Source organism: Ursus arctos, unplaced genomic scaffold, assembly GCF_023065955.2.
Source record: "Ursus arctos isolate Adak ecotype North America unplaced genomic scaffold, UrsArc2.0 scaffold_11, whole genome shotgun sequence".
Classification (NCBI taxonomy): Eukaryota; Metazoa; Chordata; class Mammalia; order Carnivora; family Ursidae; genus Ursus; species Ursus arctos.
In genome coordinates this window covers 55,085,493-55,106,696 of record NW_026622775.1, presented here as the reverse complement: position 1 = coordinate 55,106,696, position 21,204 = coordinate 55,085,493, and the positions used below count along the sequence as shown (strand labels likewise).

At 41.3% G+C, this 21,204-nt stretch overlaps 1 protein-coding gene and 1 long non-coding RNA gene across 12 annotated transcripts in view; one reads left to right on the top strand and one right to left on the bottom strand.

The window, feature by feature from the left end:
* PALLD (palladin, cytoskeletal associated protein) overlaps positions 1-21,204 on the bottom strand; it is a 395,572-nt gene that overhangs the window by 42,156 nt on the left and 332,212 nt on the right. The gene's annotated exons all lie outside the window — the stretch shown is intronic.
* Positions 1,007-19,743, top strand: LOC125281013 (uncharacterized). The gene is made up of 2 exons (XR_008958664.1): positions 1,007-16,026; positions 17,619-19,743. It is a non-coding gene; the product is annotated as an uncharacterized LOC125281013 (long non-coding RNA).

Below are 21,204 nucleotides of genomic sequence, written 5' to 3'. Positions count from 1 at the left end.
GGAAATTTGGTCTGACTTCCAGAACCATATTTCATTTTAACAGAACCAGAAATATGAAGAGAAAAACTTTCGACATGAGTTCTCAGCCCTCTCTCATTTGTTGTCAAATTTTTGGAAGAGAATTCTATCATAATGAGAAAGTTAAAAGAAAAGACAAGTTATTTTTGGAAGATCAAGGTTAGTCCAATTTGCCTACTTTAGTGCTATCAACTCTGCATTCAGTAAATACCACAGGGTGATGGGGGAGACAGCTACTTTAATTTCTGCATTTATTGCCTACAAAAAACATACGTAGAATTTACTGTCACCAAAATTTTAGTAGTGAACCCTGAACTGCCAATTATTTAGACAAACCTTAATACACACTGATATTTTGCGCCATGTCTAAAGTATACAAATGACACTGGTCTTTAATATGTAGGTAGGTGTTCAATAAGCAATAACAAATTATTTTATAATAATAATAATAATAATAATAATAATAATAATGCAGTTTTAATTCTCCAGGTACTTTCCATCGAGAAGAGATAGTTTGAATTTTATTTTTTACAAAAGCTAGTGAGCAGCTAGCAATTAGCTAAAACCTAACCCTATTTCACTCAAGCAAGCTTTCCTGGTTAGCTGAATTTTACATCCAAGATGTTTTCCTGTCTTCAGTGACCAATGGCTGTCAAAAGAAACTTCAACAGAAGGTGGCACTATAGCGAGCAGCCAGAACAGCCATGCAAAACCAAAGCCATACTCCTAACTTTAAGCCTTTTAAAGCTTAAACAAAAAAACCCTCCAAAACTTCCTTATCCATAAGTATTTAATTTCAAAATCAAGCTTTTAAAACTGAAAGCAATGAAAGGAATTGAAGCTGATCAGAGTGAATAAAAAGTTAGCTCTTAGCAAGTGTCATTCAACGTAGGAACACCCTGTGTCTCCATCCCCTTCTGTCATTATCCAGTAATTACACATAAACCCACAAGAAGAACAAGAAATGCTTTCTTGGGAACTGAAAAGTATAAATTAGATGGTTCTTTTATGTATATAAAGTATATAGATGGCTCTATATGCTTAATCTGTGCAGAGCATCAAAGATTTCAACAACAAAGAATTTTGTGGGGTCAGTACTATGGAGCTCAGTTGGAGCGTTTTAAAAGCAGCTATGCCACTGCTAGGATTCACCAGATGCTCAAGTTCCAGATGTCGGTGTGGTTTGGGTCCCCTGTCCAGCACATGTGCTCCTGCATTCATGTATTTAGAACTGGCCCAGGAATAGAAGTCATAAAAACCACCCAACAGCTCTAAACCCATCATCTAGCACTCTCATCCTAAATCCCCAAATGCTCCTTTCTGATCTTCCTGCCTGGTCTATCACCTTATTTCCTACCTATGCAGCCTAGTCCTCGAATGTTCATCATGAACATTCAGGGGACCTGTGTACCTGGATTGGGAGTGGTCCGTGTGGCCCTTCTCAGAGACACTGCTCCCCTACTCTGGCCAGCTGGGCTCACCATGGCCTCAGCTGTGTCTTAAGGTATTTTGAGCTTGGCCTGGCATCAGCAAATAGCTGTGTTTAGTGGCTCTGGCAAGGCTGCTACAGACTCGTATCATTCCCCATATCTGGTGTGAGGACTCCTGTGCCCCAGGATTAGGGAGTAACCGGTTCCTGAGAAGCCAGTCTTCAAAGAAGCCAGGGCAGGAAAGCCCAGACCACCACTATATGCTAACTCTCCCGGGGTCAAGCCTACTCTTCTGGCCATTAAGAACCACCACCAAGTTTGTTAACACCCATGTGGGCTTAAAGCTGCTGAGATGCTACTTTTGTAATAAGTGATGGTTCAAGAAAGTCTTAATGTAGCGTTTCACAAGAAATGAACTAGTAGATACTGCAGTGAAGAACTTTGCTAGGGTTTCTACTCCCCCATTTTGCACTGGGCGAAGAATAAAATATGCAGAGAACTGGAGAGGTGGGAAGGGAGAGTAAAACGGTTATTTTGAATCATGAAGTGTCTGGTTTGATTTCTGGCAAATCATAATATTTTAAAGAACACTTGAGTTAAATGGATCTGACTCCTGGATTCTGAGATGATGAAATGCACAATTCTAAATCATTTTCTCCGTCCTCGTTATGTTATTTTTATAAAAGTTGATTTTCATGGAGATAAAAAGGCAAAGGGAATGAAAGCTACCAGAAAAGCCCCTGGAAATTACTTAAATGTTATAAAAATTCATCACTTTTCTGGTTTCCCCATTTTCTTCTTTTTTTCTGAAAATGAAACTGCATTGAACCTCTTGGAAATACTATGTCAAGGCTGAAAAGTTAAGACATCTCGACAGCCCTAGTTGCAAGGACAACACTTTGAGTGGCATATTAAAATTTTTGATTTTGCACAACTACTTCATCAACCACACCCTTCCCCCAGCCTTTTTCCCTCCCTCTACCACAATTCAAAAAGTCTAAGAAATTTTCTATTCTTACCCCTCCTTCAATTCTAAAGGCTTCGATACTTAAGGAAACGAGATGTCTGGACTTTTTGTTACACACCTGTCACAGCCCATTTACAGATGGGGAAACTTCAAGTAACACGCTCAAGGTCACAGAACAAGTCACCTGCAGAGCCAGGTTCGATCTGTGTCTGTATCTGGCTTCTTTAACTGCACCAGACATGTCCACATGGAAGAACCCCCACCTCCAATGTGATTAAAAAAAAAAAAATCTGTCATCTTTCCCCTCTATGAACTTTCTCCACTCATGCCACAGCGTGAGGGCCAATGTTATAAAATTTTACATATTTAAGAATATATTTCGGAATATCTGACTGCAAACTTGATTCTTCTTAGGGTGAAATGGTGCAAAGATGAGAAGATCTTGGCAGCTCAGAAAGGGAATATGTAAATACTAACTCAGTGGATTCCCCTCTTACATTACAGAAAATCAAGAACCTCCCCCCCTGCACCCCAATAGTTTGGACATAGATTTTAACTAGAACAGTTTTACAGATTTAGACTGGATGGGGCAAAGATTTAGATTTGACAGGGACATATAGAGAGACATGCAGAACCCAATTTACTTTCCAATTCAGTAATCTCTCTTGCCACTCAATTAAAGCAGCCTTGGAAAAATGTAACCAGCCAAGTGACAGTGTGGTACAGGAGAAAAAGGCTAGACTCAAGTTCAATGGCACTGACTGGGAACCCAACTCCACCAGCTACTAACTGTGGGGTCACCGTGAGGATTCAATGAGCACAATGCCTGGTTCACAGCGTGAGCTCAAGAAACATTCCACGGCAGGAGAGAACCACCACATCAGTTCGTGTTACTGTATAAAATGCACCCTAAAAAAAATGGAGATAATGTTCTACTTATTGCAAGGGAAATTTCCTCTTTATCTGTTCCCACCAGAAGTGGTGGTCCTTCTTATACTCATAAAACCACAGCAGGGGCAGGAGATGAGAGACAGCACGAGTCATGCACCTGGCACTGGACTGACTCATTTTCAACCATCCTGGGAGGCTGGTATTTTCATCCCCATTAAAAAAATTCCCCATAGATTAGTGAGGTCAAGTAATTTGTCTAAGGGCAGAACCTGGATGTGAAGGGCTGGCTGGCTCAAGAGCCTTCTTTCCAAAATGCTCAATAAACAAGAAAAAAAAAAAGGTTTATTAAAATGTTAGCTTATTATTATACATACCACTTTTTCTCTGGGGACCTGCAGCCCAAGCTCAAAATGAATGATGTGAAAGTAAACTTCTGGAGAACAACTTTTATGTAAATTGGAAATTCCCAGTATGTCTCTCTCTGGAGCAATGTCTGGATTGCAAGAAGTAATTTATCCCCTGCTCATATTAATAAAGATCGAGTATTTATAATTGTCTGGAGAAACTCATGGGATCTTGAAGCTGAAAAACATTTGTGCTTTCAGAATAAATGCGCTGTTGATTTATATATTTTCTTTCATTTTTTATTGTGTGATACGGAAGCCACTGTATGATAAGAGGTGCAGGACTGCGCCCTCCGAACCGAGAGCTCTGCTGGTCCTGCTATTTATAAGCACTGTGAAGGCAAGGACAGTGACCTCCAGCATCCTCACAACACTAACCCGGCACCTTCACAACACACAACCGAACGCCACACTGGCAGACACACTGGCAGTGACAGAAACCATGTGAATTTCTGAGTCCATCAGGTACATTCAGTAGGGCAGGCCTACGACAGGAGGGCCCCACACTGGACTGGGGAATTTTAAGCATTTTCAAATGAGGTAGATAAGTGAATTAGGGAATAAACTGGGTGTTCCCACAACATTGGCTGGGATTAGCTCAGTATCAGATGTATGAGAGAACTCAATATATTAACTCTGGGAACTTATAAAATAGAATATAAAACTCCTACAAGGGCTGCAGTTCAGGGAGTGCTGATTAAGTTCCATCTACTTTATTATATTAGTACTTCAACCGTCTTGATCTTGTTTCTATTACTCATACTTTAATTTATGTCTTCATATCACATAAACTAGGTCCACTTGGTGAGGGTCAATATCTAACAACTTGCTTTGTTTAGCACTAACTTATTCCGGCCCCTTGGTAAAAGGTACATAAATCACAACCTTGAGAACAATCATTTACACAATAAAAATGAGTTAATGTAAGCCAAATGAGAATGTACTGTACTGGGTTTTGGGGAGGTGGTAAGTGCAAAAATAGCTAAGAATTTAAATACATTCTCCCTGAGGTTGGGGGAGAGGGCAGGGATAAAAGGTTTGGATCTTCTACAAAGTACCGTCAACAAGAGAATGTGCGAATCAGATGAAAATTGACTACTGCTTGGGAATGTGTGTTTAGCATTTATTGCAAAACGACATAGGTTTCTTTATACAAACCATGTTCTTTGATCTTTAATTTATTCTGAGCCTTTTGTAAATCATCCCGACTCCCTAGGTAGAGCCAGGATGGAACCCAATTAATTACACAGGAGGGTTCAGGGAAGAAGTGACCTGAGTGAAATCAGCACACGACTTGCGTCTCTTTAGAAAAGCTCGTCCTTTCCACTTAGAATAAGAACTGGCCTTGGCTCTGCTACAGAAAAACAGGAGCTCTTTATGTCTTCATATATAAAGTTGAGGTCTATTTGAAGTCATTCCATGTACCATGAGAAAGAGGGAGCAACTGCTGACCACTTCATAATCCTCCTGGGAATGTCTCTGAACTATCAAAGGATGGCTGTGTCCCTCACGTAGCTCAGACAATGGGGACTGGGTGGCTGGGCTGGGGTCCCAACAAGGGCCAACACTGACTTGAGCTGTTCCTCGGAACGGGAATCCTGCAGCTGGCTTCCCAGATGCGGGGGGATTCTCCTTCAGGAGGTCCGTGGAGGCGCGACTCTCTATGGGGCACGTAAATGGTCGTGTGGCTTTGTGAAGGCTGCAGGTTGGGGTCCAAAGCATCTGTAGTCCTGCCAAAAGGACTGGACCCCGCCTACATTGTATTCGAGAAGGCGCAGACTCCAATGGTGTTTGCCTGATGAATCCGAATGAGGTGGGCTGCTGGCGTCTCAGCCTCAGCCTTTTTTAAGGGAGGAATGTGAGGTCAGGTTCTAAAAGCATCAATTCCACATCACAGTTAAATGCCTTAAATAATTTTCATTTCTGTTGCTGCACAGGCTAGTGGAAACAGCAGGAAGAGATTAGCTGCTGATTCTTAGAAAAACTGCTCGAATATAGTGGACATTAAGAGACACTGACGCGGATAAAGTCACTATCACGCACGCTACTTACAAGTAAGAACAAAGAGTCGACCGGAGAAATGTTCAAATAGTTCAACTCCAGTTCAGCTACCAGCTGTTTCTGACTTTGGATAATTGGCTTAGCCTATCAGGGACCCAGTTTCTCAACTTGAAAATGGGAATTTATAATGTAGTATCTGTAAGGTCCTAATAAACTTTCAGATTTTATGATCCTTACTCTTTAGCCCAGTAACATTCAAACATTATAAAGAAACTGAGTGTAAAAGGAACTCATAAACAACTAACCAAGTCCGAGCATGGCGTTCGGTGGTATACATATGTCATTCCTAGGCATATGCTGTTTTCACAGCCATGAAATTGTTTTTGAAAAATGAGTATGTTATTTCCTGGTGAACAGAAATAGATTTTGAAGGCCTCAGAGAAGCAAACTAAAATCATTCCACAAATGACTCTTATAAAATCTCATAAAAGGAAGGATACTTTTATTCTGTAAACAATCATCACCTCATCAGCTAACATTAATTGCATTTTTTTCTTAATGCAGGTAAATTCTACAGATCAATCCTGTCCACAAGTTAAGAAAAATAGCTTTAGGGTTTTGTGTGTCTCAGAACAGCTCCCGTGGGAATTGGGTTGGATGCGGTTCTGCTAGAATGTTCTCCCTTATAGAAACGTGAACTAGTTAGTTCAGTGGCTCAGGAACCACTCAATATTAACAGACTTTTACCCTCTTTCCACCACAAAACCTTTTTGCCCACTGGCCTGATATTGTAAACCTCCTAAAAATTGAGGTATTTTCTTGACCATAAAGATCTGGTTACGTCACGCTCTGGATCTGTAATCTGGGGGTGTCAGTCCTGTCTCTGTGCTCACTCTCGCCCCCTCTGCACTGACAATGCAAGCACCCACCCGCTCCTTCTCGAAGCGCTCTTCTCACTGCCATCATCCTCATGGCCACCACTGTCTTGTTCTCCTGCCTCTGATCCTGTGCCTTCCCCTCACGGCTTCTTCTCTGGCCCTCTCACTACGGTGTCCCCCCAACACCAGAACTCTCTGATCACTCCCTAATCTATCTCTGACCCAGACCCCAATCCTAAATTCCAGTTCTGTTGCCCAGTTCATAGACAGAACATAAACTCATCACACCTAAGACAGGGTACCCCCTCCTCTAATTTCCCCACCCAATAACGCATGGATAATTCGAAGATTCCCACAGTTTGGCCCCAAGCAGTCCTAACTTCTTCTAATTCCTGCTCTAGCTCCACATTTTCATCCTTTCAAATTCCAAGTCTCCTTGCTCCCCAAATTCACGTTGGGTTTTCCTTCTTAGCCTTCTTGCGTGTCCTGCCCTCTTTGGGAAGGCCCACCCCCACCAGTTTCTCTCCATCCACTGAGGCTGTCTTTAGCCTTTCGTGCCCCTTTCAACATCTATCTTTCCTCGAAGTCCTCCCCAGTATTATCTAGCGGTTCTTTCTCCCTCCTGCAAGTCGCGCCAGTCCTCATGGCTGGTACGGCACTGCCAGGGCTTGGCGGTGACATCCTCCGCCCACACCCACGAGCCAGATATTCTAGAACCAGGTGTGGGTTCTCTGTGCTCTCCTGGCGATTACTGCAATGTTTGGCAGTACCCATGAGGAGCTCATCAGGCATCGTTTTAGGCGGAAAATGGGAAAGGTGAAACAATCAGAGCTCTTATAAGGATGACAAGACTTGTATTCTAGTTTTTTTAGTATCCAAAATATGAAACTCCCATCCCCCAAAAGGGAGTGTTTGTGAAGCTGGTAGGCGAGTTCCCAATTTGGCATCCGTGCGGAACTCCATCGTGTTCCAGGCCGCGGAAGCCTGTACCAGTGCCCATTTTCCATTTTATTTGGTTATCAGTCAGAAGCGCCTCGAGTTTATGTTTACCTTGAGGAAAAGTGTCTCAGGGATATTTTCAGAACTTGGTGAAAACTTTAGTCATCTCGAGGCATTTCTTTTCTTTAGAAGGGCCCATTCTGCCCATCGCTGCCATGTTTTTTTCCAAAGCATAGATTGTATCCTGAGATAACAAAGTCAGTCCCTGTACAGAAAGAGGAAATGGCTCCCTGTGTGTCCACTGCATAGCAGGCCACGAAGACCTAACAGCGCAGTGTGAACAAAACTGCACAGGACAACCGTGCTGGGGCTGGGACCTGAGGCACTGATGATGCCTGCCCGCAATTCACGCTGATGTCTGGACTCGTTTTTCAAGTGTTGTGGAAGCACTGCTGGGAGTTGCTACTGGCTGATACTAAGTTAGAGAATGTGTAGGTGGAGGCCATGCTTGCTTTCTGGAAGGAGAATGAGGCCATTGGTTGGTGACATGGCGGTAAGCATTCATAAAAGCAAGTAATGACTCACTAGCTGGTGGAGAATTGGATGAGTTCCTTCTTTTTTTTTTTTAAGGTTTATTTGAGAGAGAGAGAGAGAGCAAGAGCGGGAGGGGCAGAGGGAGAGGGTGACAGAATCTCAAGCTGACTCTAGACTGAGCACGGAGCCCAGTGTGGGGCTTGATCTCATCACTCTGAGGTCATGACCTGAGCCAAAATCAAGAGTTGGATGCTTAACCGACTGAGCCACCCAGGTGCCCCGGGGTGAGTTCCTTCTTAAAATCAATTTCTTGAAACTTCAAGAGGAGTGGACATCTGCTTTTATGATCTACCATTCTTCCCTTCATCTGGTAAAATCAGTTCATCCCCTCCTTCACAGACCAGCTTCTACCCCAATCCTTATGGGTCTGCCAGTCATAATGCCCCAACCCTTGGTCACAGGGTGAGCATGTCACCCAGGACTAGCCAATCCTTGTTGGCTTCACCAAATCATTCCAGGAGAAATAATGATCCAGGTCAGGCCGGGCCAATCAGGATTTTTCATACTGAAGATGAGATGGAAATGTGTCTCTTTGACAGATAGCTAAGATTAGATAACTAAAAGGACAGAATCCCTCAGAGGTGCTGGCTGCGATGGAAGAGCCTACAAAAAGGAAGCCAAAACATAAAAAGAAGCCACACTGGGAGAGAAAAGACAAGAGAGGTGACACTGGGATGCTATCTTAGCACCTAGATTCAGATAGCCCTCACATCAGTTTTATCTGTCAATTCCAGGTACAAAATAACTGCTCCTCTCCATGTTTTTTTTGTTTTTGTTTTTGTTTTGCTTAAGTTAGTTCAAATGTTCTCTCACACTGTAAAAAAAAAGTAACCCTGGAGACCAACCAGTCCAAGTTCCTTATTTTACAGATAAGGACATAGAAACAGAGAGAGATTAACTACACAAAGTTATCGGCTGGTCAGTGCCAAAGGCCTGACAAGAGCATCTTGCTGGTAAGAATAATATTAAAAATTAATAGCGGGGCACCTGGGTGGCTCAGTTGTTTAAGCAACCGACTCTTGATTTAGGCTTAGGTCGTGATCTCAGGGTCGTGAGATCGAGCTGTGCGTCCGGCTCCGTGCTCAGCAGACGGTCTGCTCCAGAGTCTCTCCTTCTCCCTCTGCCCCTCCCTCCACTCTCTCTCAGATAAATAAAATCTTTAAAAAAATTAATAGCACTACTGAAGTTGATGCATCAGTAAATAATGAATATATATCTTGTTCATAAAATTGTGAAAGAAACCATCAGATGGTCTAAAAACAAATGACTGAAAGTGCTGATCTCTGGAGAGTGAGACTAGAACGAGGTAGAGGAAGTCTTTTATTTTTGCATGTCATAGTCTCCTATACTAGCAGCTTGACTATTTTTTAACCTTGTGCATATAAAAATATAATGTTTAAAATGCAGAAAATTCTTAAGACATACAAAGTATAATTAATGCTTAAAACATAAAATTCCTGAAGCTTCTATTTTAAAGAATTTCAAATGGTAAAAAAAGGACACAGTTCTCTTACCAACTATTCCAGAAGAAGAAGAGCATCTATTCCATGTATCTGAAATTCCCAGGGGAGGCCCTTGTTCACAGACTTTAATCAGGGCACCTGGGCGGCTCAGTCGGTTAAGCGTCTGCCTTCAGCTCAGGTCATGATCCCAGGGTCCTGGGATCGAGCCCCATGTTGGGCTCCCTGCTCAGCGGGGAGTCTGCTTCTCCCTCAGCCCCTCCATCCCGCTCGTGCTCTCTCTAATAAATAAATAAAATCTTTAATCAATCATGACGACGACTACTACAACTACTGGCACCAGTAGCTTCATTGCCACCTGGCACTGAGCACTTGCTATGTACCAAACACTGTTAGGAGTCCTTAATCTATACCAACTATACTGCATCTTTATAAAAAACCTAAGGAGAGAAGGCCTCTTTTGTTATCTCCATTTTATACATGACGAAACCGAGGCACGAGGTTAAACAGTTGCTCACAGGTACACAGCTGGAAAGCAGTGCCGATGGGCTTACGCCGAGGCGGTGTGGCTCGTGACTATTATCTTATGGTATTTCTCGTCAAGGCAGCAGGACTTATCTAATACTTGCATGTGCACTATGACCCCTTCAGCCACGGGGGACCTTTCTAATGTGGTTTCCACCCAAGACTGGCTCTAACTCTGTCACTCCCACCCCTTTGTTACTGGGAATACCAACACTTCAACGGAGCCCAAAACAGCCACACAGAGAGACAGCCTGACTATGTCCTAGAGACATTCCACATGTACAGTTTTAGGTAGGGAATGCTTTATGCTTCATATGCTGTGCTTTGCCAACTTTTATTTCTTGGAGAAATTGCCACTGGGCTATTCCCTGGCAGAGTGACCGTGCCACAAATTATCTGTGTGGCCTTGACTAAGACGGGTCTGAGTTGCTTCTTATCTGTGAAACAGAAAATCAGACTATTTTTAAATAGTCCCTTAAAATATGTTTTAAAGTTCCTCCCAACTATAAAATCCACAATCTGGTCTCTGAAAATTGGACATGTGAATATTAATTTTTGTGTTACCACATCTTTTGAGAGACTGCATCGCTAAATATAATGGAATTTAAAAAAATGGTTATCTTCCACCTATTGATGAACAACACTGACTTATAAGGATGACATTTTAGATTTCCAGTAGCCTATCGCTGAAGAACTAAACAACATTTCTGAATAAACGATAAGATGCCAATAACATTTTCTACATATTTCAGTCTCGCAAGGGTAAATAAGTGAAAGGAGTGCACAGCTGGACCTGAGTACTCAAAGAGTAATCGATTTTCTCTTAAAGGTCGACCATTGCTAGCATACATGCTCACGACCGAGACAGCTAAGGCAAGGGTTCCACGGCGTGCCTGCAGGCATTGCCTGATCACCAGGCACCAATTCCAACCTCTTTAGGGAAAAGGTTCTTGAAAAAACTCAAAAATGCATTTTGGCAAGCTCTAGAGCCGTAGCTTAGCAGTGTGCACTAAGAGACTTGTGACCAGGGAAAAGAACTGTTAAATTTTAAGTGGCTCTGACCTTTCTTAGCTTATGACCAACTGACCTTGACATTCCTTAAAAGCCAAAGGATGAGCTGTAGTCATGACAGTGCTGACCGACCTTCCCGCTCAGGAGGCAGACCCAGTCCTTGCAGCAGTAAATGAAGTCTATCCAAATGTGTCTTGGGAAGAACCATAATAAATGAGGTTCCCTCCCTGAGAAATGACTAAACCACTAAAATAATTCTTAGATAAAAGAGCCCAATTACTTAATGTAATTACTCTTTTAAAAAATGACAGAAATGTATCATAGCTCCATGAAGTTTCAGCGTGGTTCTATATGACCGTATATAGTCAAGAGGCATTCACCTACCCTTCTACTGAATGGAATGTTCTAGAATATGGTGTTTATGACTCTCAGTAAGAGAAAAACCCTGCGACATCTTGAAATGCCTTCTGAAAGAAGAAAACTTTATAGTAGATACACCTACAGTATTGAGCTTGTTTTACTTTACTTCTTTTCCAAAACATGTAAATAATGAAGTCTGCAGCATATGACACTGGGTTTTATGATTAGATTTTAAAATGTTACATATTAGGTGGCCCCTCATTTAGGGAAGTCGTGTATACACCTGGATGTGATTATTCTTTTTAAAATTCAAAACAAATAATGGAAAAAGCTACTTGAGTATAAATATCCGTAGGATGATGTAAACAGGAGATTCACAGAATGATAGACGGAAGGGACCTGGATCATCTTGTAGGACAGAAAAGAAGGACATGTGTCGAAGTACCCCACAGGAGACCGCTGACAGAGCTGCATTTAGTAACCAGCTTTTTTGCTTTTAGCCTCTCAAGTGAAGACACCAAGGTACGAACTTCTTTCCCTAAAAGCCTTTCACTAACAATTAAACCGAAAGGTCATTTTTAACAAGAATACAGATAAATAGTCCGAAGAACAAAGGAAAGATCTGTTGTAAATCAGTCAGGTTCCAACAAGGGCTCCTTCCTCCCAGAAGAGGAAGGAGGGAGCCTTGCTTAGGAATCCTGCGGAGCTGTTTGTCCAACGGTTTTATGTCCTAACGCAGTTACAACATTCACGTGTGTGCGTGTGCACGTACCCATACGTCTGACTGGACACAGTATCAGCAGAATGCTCATTTCCAAGTTTAAATTCGATAAAATTATTGTCTACAGACAATAGTCCTATGTAAAAATTATAGAATAATGACACTTTTACTCCTAACTTGACCTTCCAAGTCTGACCATCTGTCTTGATGGTGGCCACCAGGAATCAAAGCATTATCTACAATCTCAGAAGCACAAAGAGTTCATACCAGGGAACCAAAATTAATGTGAATTTTGGTTGTTCATGCCTTCTAAATAAGACGGGATTAATGTACTACATATAGAAACATGAGAGTTATGAATTTACTAGTGATATTTTTTCTGGCTGTGGACATTTCTTGGTCTCTAAAATATATGAATAAATGAAAGAGCCACAGAATTTACAAAAATGTCAAAATGAGCCAGAGGACATTAGTCATCTATGATATATCTCACGCCCACGCACGCACACACACACACACACCCCCCTTTAAAGAGCATTATGCTATCATCTTTTAAAAATTATTACCCTGTTGCCACATGGGGGGACTTCCAAAAGAGGAAAACCCTTGCCTGTATCCTCCCCTATTGGTTGGTAAGGGAGGTGCATGTGGGCAGGCCTGGATCAGCCCTTCCCTTCCTCTTCTCCTTAGGGCCTGCTGCTTGCAGGAAGAGTGCTTTCTCCTCCCTCTTGGGAGGTGGGGGCTGCTCCCGTGAACTGCAGAATGCTAGCTACCTGTGAATGGGGAGGCACACCTGCTTCACCGCAGGGTGAAGTATTAGCAATGTCACCTGGCTCAGCCACCCATCTCTTTTCTCCTCTAGTTTTCCCCAGTACAAATCTGAGGCTTGGATCTCTCTTTCTCACTCCTTAGCTTATCCCTTAAATGGTCCCAAACTTGAAAAGGAAGAACAGATAGCACCCTTCAAATATAAAGCATTCAGGCACTTCAGTGGTCTGAAGACCTGTAGACACAGGGCCTTCTCTGCTAATTAGTGTATTTTCCAACCATTAGTCATTATTGCTTCAGTGCTTACCTAGAGAGGCTAGCCCTAGCTCCGGTACAGGACAGAGAAGGTGGGGGTGACCTTAGATTGACTCAGTGCAACAAAATAAAAGCATTAAAGAGACCCACTCCCCCTGGGAAGGCAATTTGGTGGCAGGATGTCACTCCCTACCGAGGACTGTGGAAGAGCTCCTGTGCGTCGTGCTTTCCCTAAGGAATTCTGGTAATTGCAATTTTATCCATAACTGTTCCTTTCCAGTTTGACGTTTTAGTATCCCTACCTTCTCCTGATAGAAAGTCTGTCTTTATAGCCCCTTTTCATTCAGCTGATCTAATACTCAGTTTAAATTTACCCTGACAAATGGCCTGTAACATTTTTAGTTTCTTACCCATAACAAAATACTGCCATCAAGTTTTGATTATGAAATTGGTTGGAAAAACAAGGCATCAGCATAATCTTTTTAACCAACTGAATTTAACTTTTTTGGCTTAGAGAATTAAAGCACAAGGATAATTAACGGTAGCTTCTGAAAATCAGTAGAGTAGTCATAACAAAACTTTTTCTTTTTAAAATCGAACTTGTAATTATAACCAGTAACTACAGACCTTTCTATACAATATTCCTTTTTATCTCTTTTGAAATTAAATTCTTTAAAGTACACATGATAAAAATGCAAAAACAAATCCTACTTGATTTCCATATGCAAAAAAAAAAAGAACCTTGACCCACAACTCACACCTTATATAAAAAGTAACTCATAGGAATCTTCAAGTTGACTGTGAACCTGAACTATAAAATTTCAAGAAGAAAACATAGAAAATCTCTGTGACCATAAGTAAGGCAAAGATTTCTTAGGTATAACACCAAAAGTGTGTTCTATAAAAGAAAAAAAAAACCCTGCTAAATTGGACTTCAAATTAAAAACTCATACCCTTCAAAAAGCAAAAGATACAAAAAGGACACCATGAAAAGTATGTCTTCATTCTATACTTTCTTCCTCCCAATCCAATTTCCAGCCCAGCATCAACTAAATACTGATAACCATTCCTGTGTTCCCTCCCAAGCTAGGCTGTACATAAAAAACACACAGCTATATACTATATGGCAGTTACGTTGCTCTTTATAACAAGACTTTTTTAAAAACACAAAACTTTCACATTCAACACATTTATTAGATTATTTAGTTAGTCCCATACTCTTGACAACATTCACGGGTCATGCACACATAGTTGAGACCAAATTCTTTGGAAGTAATTAGTTTTGAAGTTTACTTGAGTAAATATGGAAAGGGAACAGATAAAAAAAAATTTAATTTGTCTCAGTTTAAACAAACACAAAAATCTTTCCTAAATTATCAGTCTCCCTGTATTAATTTAGCCATACTTCATATTTTAGCTATGTCAGCTGTTATAGCCTGGGGGAGAGATGTTGTCATCTGGGGCCTGGTCCGAAAATATTATTTGAAGTACATAGAAACCAGTTTCTTCAGTTGTTTCCATGTCTTTGGGAACTGGTGTTTTTTCAATAATGAGATTCTCTTTTAAAGAAAAATGAGAATCTCTTGAGTCACTTTGATAATTAGAGGAAGTATTTGCCTAGGCTGAACTAAAAACATTTTTCACACTACACAGACCAATTCACTTCCTAAATGACTCATATAATACCCAAGGGAGCAAGAAGAGGACTCCCACCTCGCTCTAATTCATTATCCTGTTTTATTTCTTCACAGCATTTACCACAAAATTACTGCATTCATATATCTCTTTTTATACTTTCCACCTAAATGCCCAGCCCTCCAGCCCACCCCTGCCCCAGCCCTGGGAGGTCAGTGCCTTGAGGGAGGGGACTTCCCGTCCAGTTGTACATGGCTGTGGTTCAGGATCTGACGTGGGCCCCCACGCACACTAGGTTCTCAACAGATACCTCTCCACCGACTGAACTCCGTTTCTACTACCGGGATTAGCTCTTATTCCTGTCCAATGGTTTGTAAATTCATCTCCAGCTGTGAAAAGATGGAGATGACCCTTTAGAATATATTTTTTTAAGATTGTATTTATTTGTTGGACAGAGAGAGCGCGCGCACACACAAGCTGGTGGAACGACAGGCAGAGGGAGAAGCAGGCTCCGGGCTGAGCCAGGAGCCCAAGGCGGAACTCGATCCCAGGACCCTGGGATCATGACCTGAGCCAAAAGCAGACGCTTAACCAACTGAGCCACCCAGGTGTCCCGACCCTCTAGAATATTTAACACTGTATCTGCTACATTGATTTAGAGTGTAAAGGTTTGTGTATCCTAATTTGTATCCGCTAGACCTGTGCTGTCCAAATAGGGTAGCCACTAGCCACATGTGGTTACTGAACACTGGAAATGTGGCTCGTCCAAACTGAGATGTCTGTATGTTTAAAAAACAGACCAGATTTTGAAGATTTAGTTTAGGAAGAGAGTGTAAAAATGATCTCATTATCATGTTTATATTACTTATATGTTGAAACAATATTTTTAACATACTGGGTTAAATAAAATATGTTAAAATTAACTTCACTTATGTCTTCTTTCTTTTTAGTATGACTACCAATAAACTAAAACTGCATATGTGGCCTGTATCTACAGTTCATAATTGTATTGCTACTAGACAGCAGTCTCCACGGGCCTGGTTCTGAAAGTTCCTTCACTGCTTCTCACAAGAAGATTCGGAATAGGAATCATTCTGCAGAGCCTTAGAATCTAAGGCCTTGGTCTCTACGGGATCAATTATGGGAGAGTGGCGATCGATTTGTCCATGGTAGTGGCAAAAAGCTGTTCTCCAAATTCTTACTCGTTTTCTAACGCATTTACTGATTTCTCAGCTAGTGATAGCAGACATTTTTCAAAGATTGTATTTCTCAAACTGTTCCACTCTTCTAAGACATTCATACAGGTAGGCCTGTTTGGGGCACCCTCAGTGCTACTCATCGTGACGCATGAGAGCACCCCACCATCTCTGACAGAGCGTTCTCCTCCAGGCAGTAAGAGGACTCTCTAATCCCACAGAGAGCCTTGTCCTATTCCTGTTCACACTCCAGGGCTGTGGTTACGGGGCACGGCCGGCCTGGCCGGCTGCAGTGAGCTTGCATATCGACCAAGCACAGGCAAGAAGCTGTGAGGTGAAAGGCAGAGACAGTGGGCTTTGGGGTGGAGATGAATTTGAATTTTTTCTCATACGGAATACAACGTAAGCCTTGGATCATGTAATAGGGCGAAAGCAAAGATGATATAACACGTCAACAGAAGAGGGGAATGACCAAGTTACAGAGCCAAGGTTTTATGCTTAAACAAGGCTGCAGATTTTTTCTCCAGTTTATAAAAATGTTTCAATTAAAGTCTTGATCCCCAAGGACAAAAACAATAGCCTACTGTCTTAAAAATCCACAGACTATGATTATATTTAGAGTAAGTATAGTAAATGGGAGGGAGTCTAGATTGCAAATGGCCAGACAGTGGACAGGACACGGCTCTCCAACAGGTATTACGTTACTTCTAAAAGACTGTAGTCACCTGCTACTGCCTCCTTGTTAAAGTGCATTCCGGAAAGTTAACAGTCTTTTCGATCATGGTATTATCATTAAGTATCTATCTTTTAACCCAAAAAACAGCATCTCACAGAAAACCTGCCAAGTTAAAGAGAGATTGCAATAGATACTGTCTTCATCCTCAAAGGAGAAGATAAAATGTCAAAGTATTATTTATGCTTGATCAAAAACTATAAAAACAAGATGCCTAGAAAAACAGCTTAGAGTACGCTGATGAGTATATAACCTAAAAAAAAAAAAAAAAAAAAAAAAGCCTTCTGGTATTACTTACTGAGTTTGGCTAAATATAGTTAGCAGCCCTCATGCTTCGTAGCACATTTTCCCCTGGAATTCAGCTAATACAAATACAACAAACGGAGGGAACCTGGCCCCCCTCCACGAACATTACATCATTCTTCCTTATTAGGAAAACTTCTTCAAACCTGACATTTTGCTTTAAACAAGCAGTGTTTAATTCTCAATGAGCAACTCGAGATAGAGAGCTGCTCTAATCAGAGGGCTGTTACATGTCAGCAGAAATGTGGGTGACACAGAGGCTCATTTTAACAACGGTATTTTAATTCTCTAAACAGTAGCACCATTATTGAAAGCATTAAAGAGGAACATTTAATGTTCCCCGAAGAAGGTACATTTAAGAAAGCACATTTCATGTTCCTCAAATTTTTGCTGTCCATATATTTTCTGATATACGCATATGTTGCGGTGAATAGAGAGAGAAGTCAGAAATTCTTAGATTCTGGATTTATCACAATTGCAATATTGGTTCTAATCAAAGATTTTTGTATCTTTGTATTGATCTTACCAGGATGATGCCAAGTTAAGAAGCCAAGCAAGTCCCTTTCCCTCTTCTGAAACATCCCTCAGGGTAATGTTTACGATGTTACACAACTTTGGATTACCCTTCGTGCTCTGAGACACTACCATATTAACATGATAACCCAAAAACAACAGCAAAAATGAACAAGTGGGATTCTAGCAAACTAAAAAGCTTCTGTAGCAAAGGAAACTGTCAATGAGATGAAAGGACGGAACCTGTGTGATAGGAGAAAATATCTGCAAAATCATATATCTGATAAGGGATTAATATCCACACTAAAGAAAGAACTCATGCAAATCAATTTCAAAATATGAAAATAATCCAATTAAAAAATGACAGAGGAACTAAATAGACATTTTCCCAAAGAAGACATACAGATGGCCAACAGACACCTGAAAAGATGCTCAACCTGACGAATCGTGAGGTAAACGCAAATCAAAACCACAAAGAGTTATCACCTCACACCTGTCAGGATGGCTATCATCAAAAAGACAAGAGACAAGTGTTGGCCAGGATGTGGAGAAAAGGGAACTCTGGCGCCCTGTTGGTAGGAATGTAAATTGGTGCAGCCCAATGGCGCAACGGGAAACAGTATGGAGGTTCCTCAAGAAATTAAAAATAATAGTTACCATATGATCCAGAAATTTCACTTCTGGATATTTATCCACACGAAAGGAAATTGCTCTCTCAAACAAACACCCTCACGTTCATTGTAGCATTACTTACAATAGCCTAGACATGGAAACAACCTGAGCGTCCATCAGTGGATGAATGGATCAAGTAGAGGTGGTGTCTATACATTATATACAACGTATATTATTCAGCCACAAAAAAAGGAAATGGTGTTATTTGTGACAACATGGATGGACCCTGAGGGCATTATGCTAGGTGAAATGAGCCTGATAGAAAAGACAAAAACTGTATGACTTAATTTACATGTGGAATCTAAAAAAAACTGAACTCATGGAAACAGAGAGCGGACTGGTGGTTACTAAAGGTAGGAGTGGGGGATGTGTAAAGGAGGGTGCAAACTTTCAGTTAGAAGCAAATTCTAGGGATATAATGTCCAGCACAGTGACTATAGTTAACAGTATTGTATCGTATATTTGAAAGTTGCTAAGAGAATCGATCTTAAAAGTTTTCATCACAAGAAAACGTAACCATATGAGGTGATGGATGTTAACTGAACATATTGTGGCGATCATTTTGCAATACTACATATATCAATTCATTATGTTGTCTACCTTAAACTAATACAATGCTATATGTCAATTATAGCTCAGTAAAACTGGAAAAGAAATTGTATTTTGATATGTTGCATAATAAACTTGTTTGCAAAAATAAAAACCATGCCAACGGATCTAGACTTCTTGGGATGAAAGGTAAGATTTATGAAGATGTGTAAAATAAAAACCAATCAGAGCAAACCCTTTCTTAATCAATTACCTTTCCATGTACATAAATAGGATAGTTCATCAGTTTGCTGATTCTACCTGATACTTGACCTTTCTTTCATCTTGATGTTAAGGACTATTTTTATGAGGAATAAGAGAGAGTTGAAAAAAAAAGTTCTAAATCTAAAATCCATAATGCTGCAATGGGGCTAAGAGAGCTAATATCATATAAAATGATCGATTTATATACAAACAACCCTGAGATGCAAGAGATTGTGGGGTAATCTGCTAGAGTGAACGCGAAGCCTTCTTTTATAGTGTGCTCCTCTTGGCAGCCAGTAAATCACAAACCGCTCACTTATTTTTCATTTTCACTTTGGTTCACTAACAGAATCCAGTTCCTCACACATTCATGGAAATGTGGAAGGCGAGGAATGGCTTTCAGAGGAGGGCTGTAGAGAGAAGGCAGGCTGGCCTGGAACAGAAGGGAGGATGGTTCTAACACTTGCAAGTTTATACCCCTAAATCTAGTCCTATTACAGGACTTTTTTCTTTTAACTTTTATTTTTTCAAAGGAAAGAAAAACAAGTACGCCTGAATCTCTTGTGCTCTGTAAAATTTAAATTGGCCTGGGGATGGTCCTTGTTGTTTCCCAGCACTGGCAGACTGGGAAACCGATTCCATTTCGGAACTCAAAGAATTTTCCAGTCTAACAGGCCCCGCTGTCTTCTGGGAGTTTTATCCACACACTTCTTACTGATTTAGGAATTAAAGGTAGTGGTGTACTTCTCAGGAGTGTAGACTCTGGAGTTAAATTGCCGGTATTCAAGTTAGTGGCTGAGTGTCCCCGATCACTCAACCTTTCTGAGCCTGTTTTCTCTTCCTTCCATGGGGGTTATGATAGCACTTACCTCCCAGCCTATGAAGATGAAATGACTTATTACACATGAAGTGTTTCGAGCAAAGCTTGAGCAAACCCTCAATAACTGTTAGTAATTACCGTTCAGGATGACCATATAATTCAGTGTCCAAATGTGGACCCTTGACTCTCGGACAACAGGTCAACTGACAGTCCTGGGACAAATGGAACTTGTAGTCATCCCACTAATGTTATCTCATGTTAAGATCACATAATGTAGAGATAGACTAATTTATAAATTTAACAAGAATCTGTGCATCCGTGGGTACTAGAGGGTACAAGATTAGATGGAATAAGAATGCCTCGAGGGGCGCCTGGGTGGTGCAGTTGGTTAAGTGGCAGACTCTTGGTTTCGGCACAGGTCATGATCTAGGGGTTGTGAGATTGAGCCCGATGCCCCCGTCGAGGCCCATGTTGGGCTCTGAGTTCAGTGTACGATCTCCTTAAGACTCTCTTTCTTCCTCTCCCTCTGCCCCTCCTCCCTACACTCTCTAATAAATAAATAAATCTTAAAAATTTTTTTTAATTACATTTAGTGATTTTTATTAAGGCATTCTTTTTCCCCCCAAATATTTACTTATTTATTTTAGAGACAGAGTCAGTTGGGGGGAGGTAGAGAAAGAACGTGTGTGGCGAGAGGGAGAGGGGTAGAGGGAGAGAGAGAATCTCAAGAAGACCCCCCACTGAGCGTGGAGCCCGATGCAGGGCTTCATCCCAAGACCCTGGGATCATGACCTGAGCTGAAATCAAGAGTCAGACACTCAACGGACTGAGCTACCCACATGCCCCATATTCCAAATATATTATAAAGTTGAGTTTAAGTCATTTCAGCAATGTTTTCATTCTTCCTCACAGCCTCTTTTCCATAGACATTAGGGAATCTGGGAGCAGGGAAGAGAGTAACATAAAGTAAAAAGGTAAACGACAGTGTAATTGTCTTTATCATGGATCCAGTCTGCTCAGCGCAGACAGACCCAACTGCAGTTCCACAAGTAAGTGGGTTGCTTCGCTCCTGACCTAGGGAACCGTCCCCACCCCCCCATACACTGTCATTGTAGAAACAGAGAAAACACATCTGTTAAATATGAGCTTTAGTGGAAAAAATTCAGCTGGCATTCTCTTTTCCTCTCTGTCGTCTTATTTTAATAGCACTCTTATGTAAGTTCTTTACTATATATAGTTGAGAATGGGGAGCTGTGATCTGACCTGTTCGGGGGCGGTCTGACTTGGGCCATTTCCTTCCACCTTGTGCCCGAGGGCA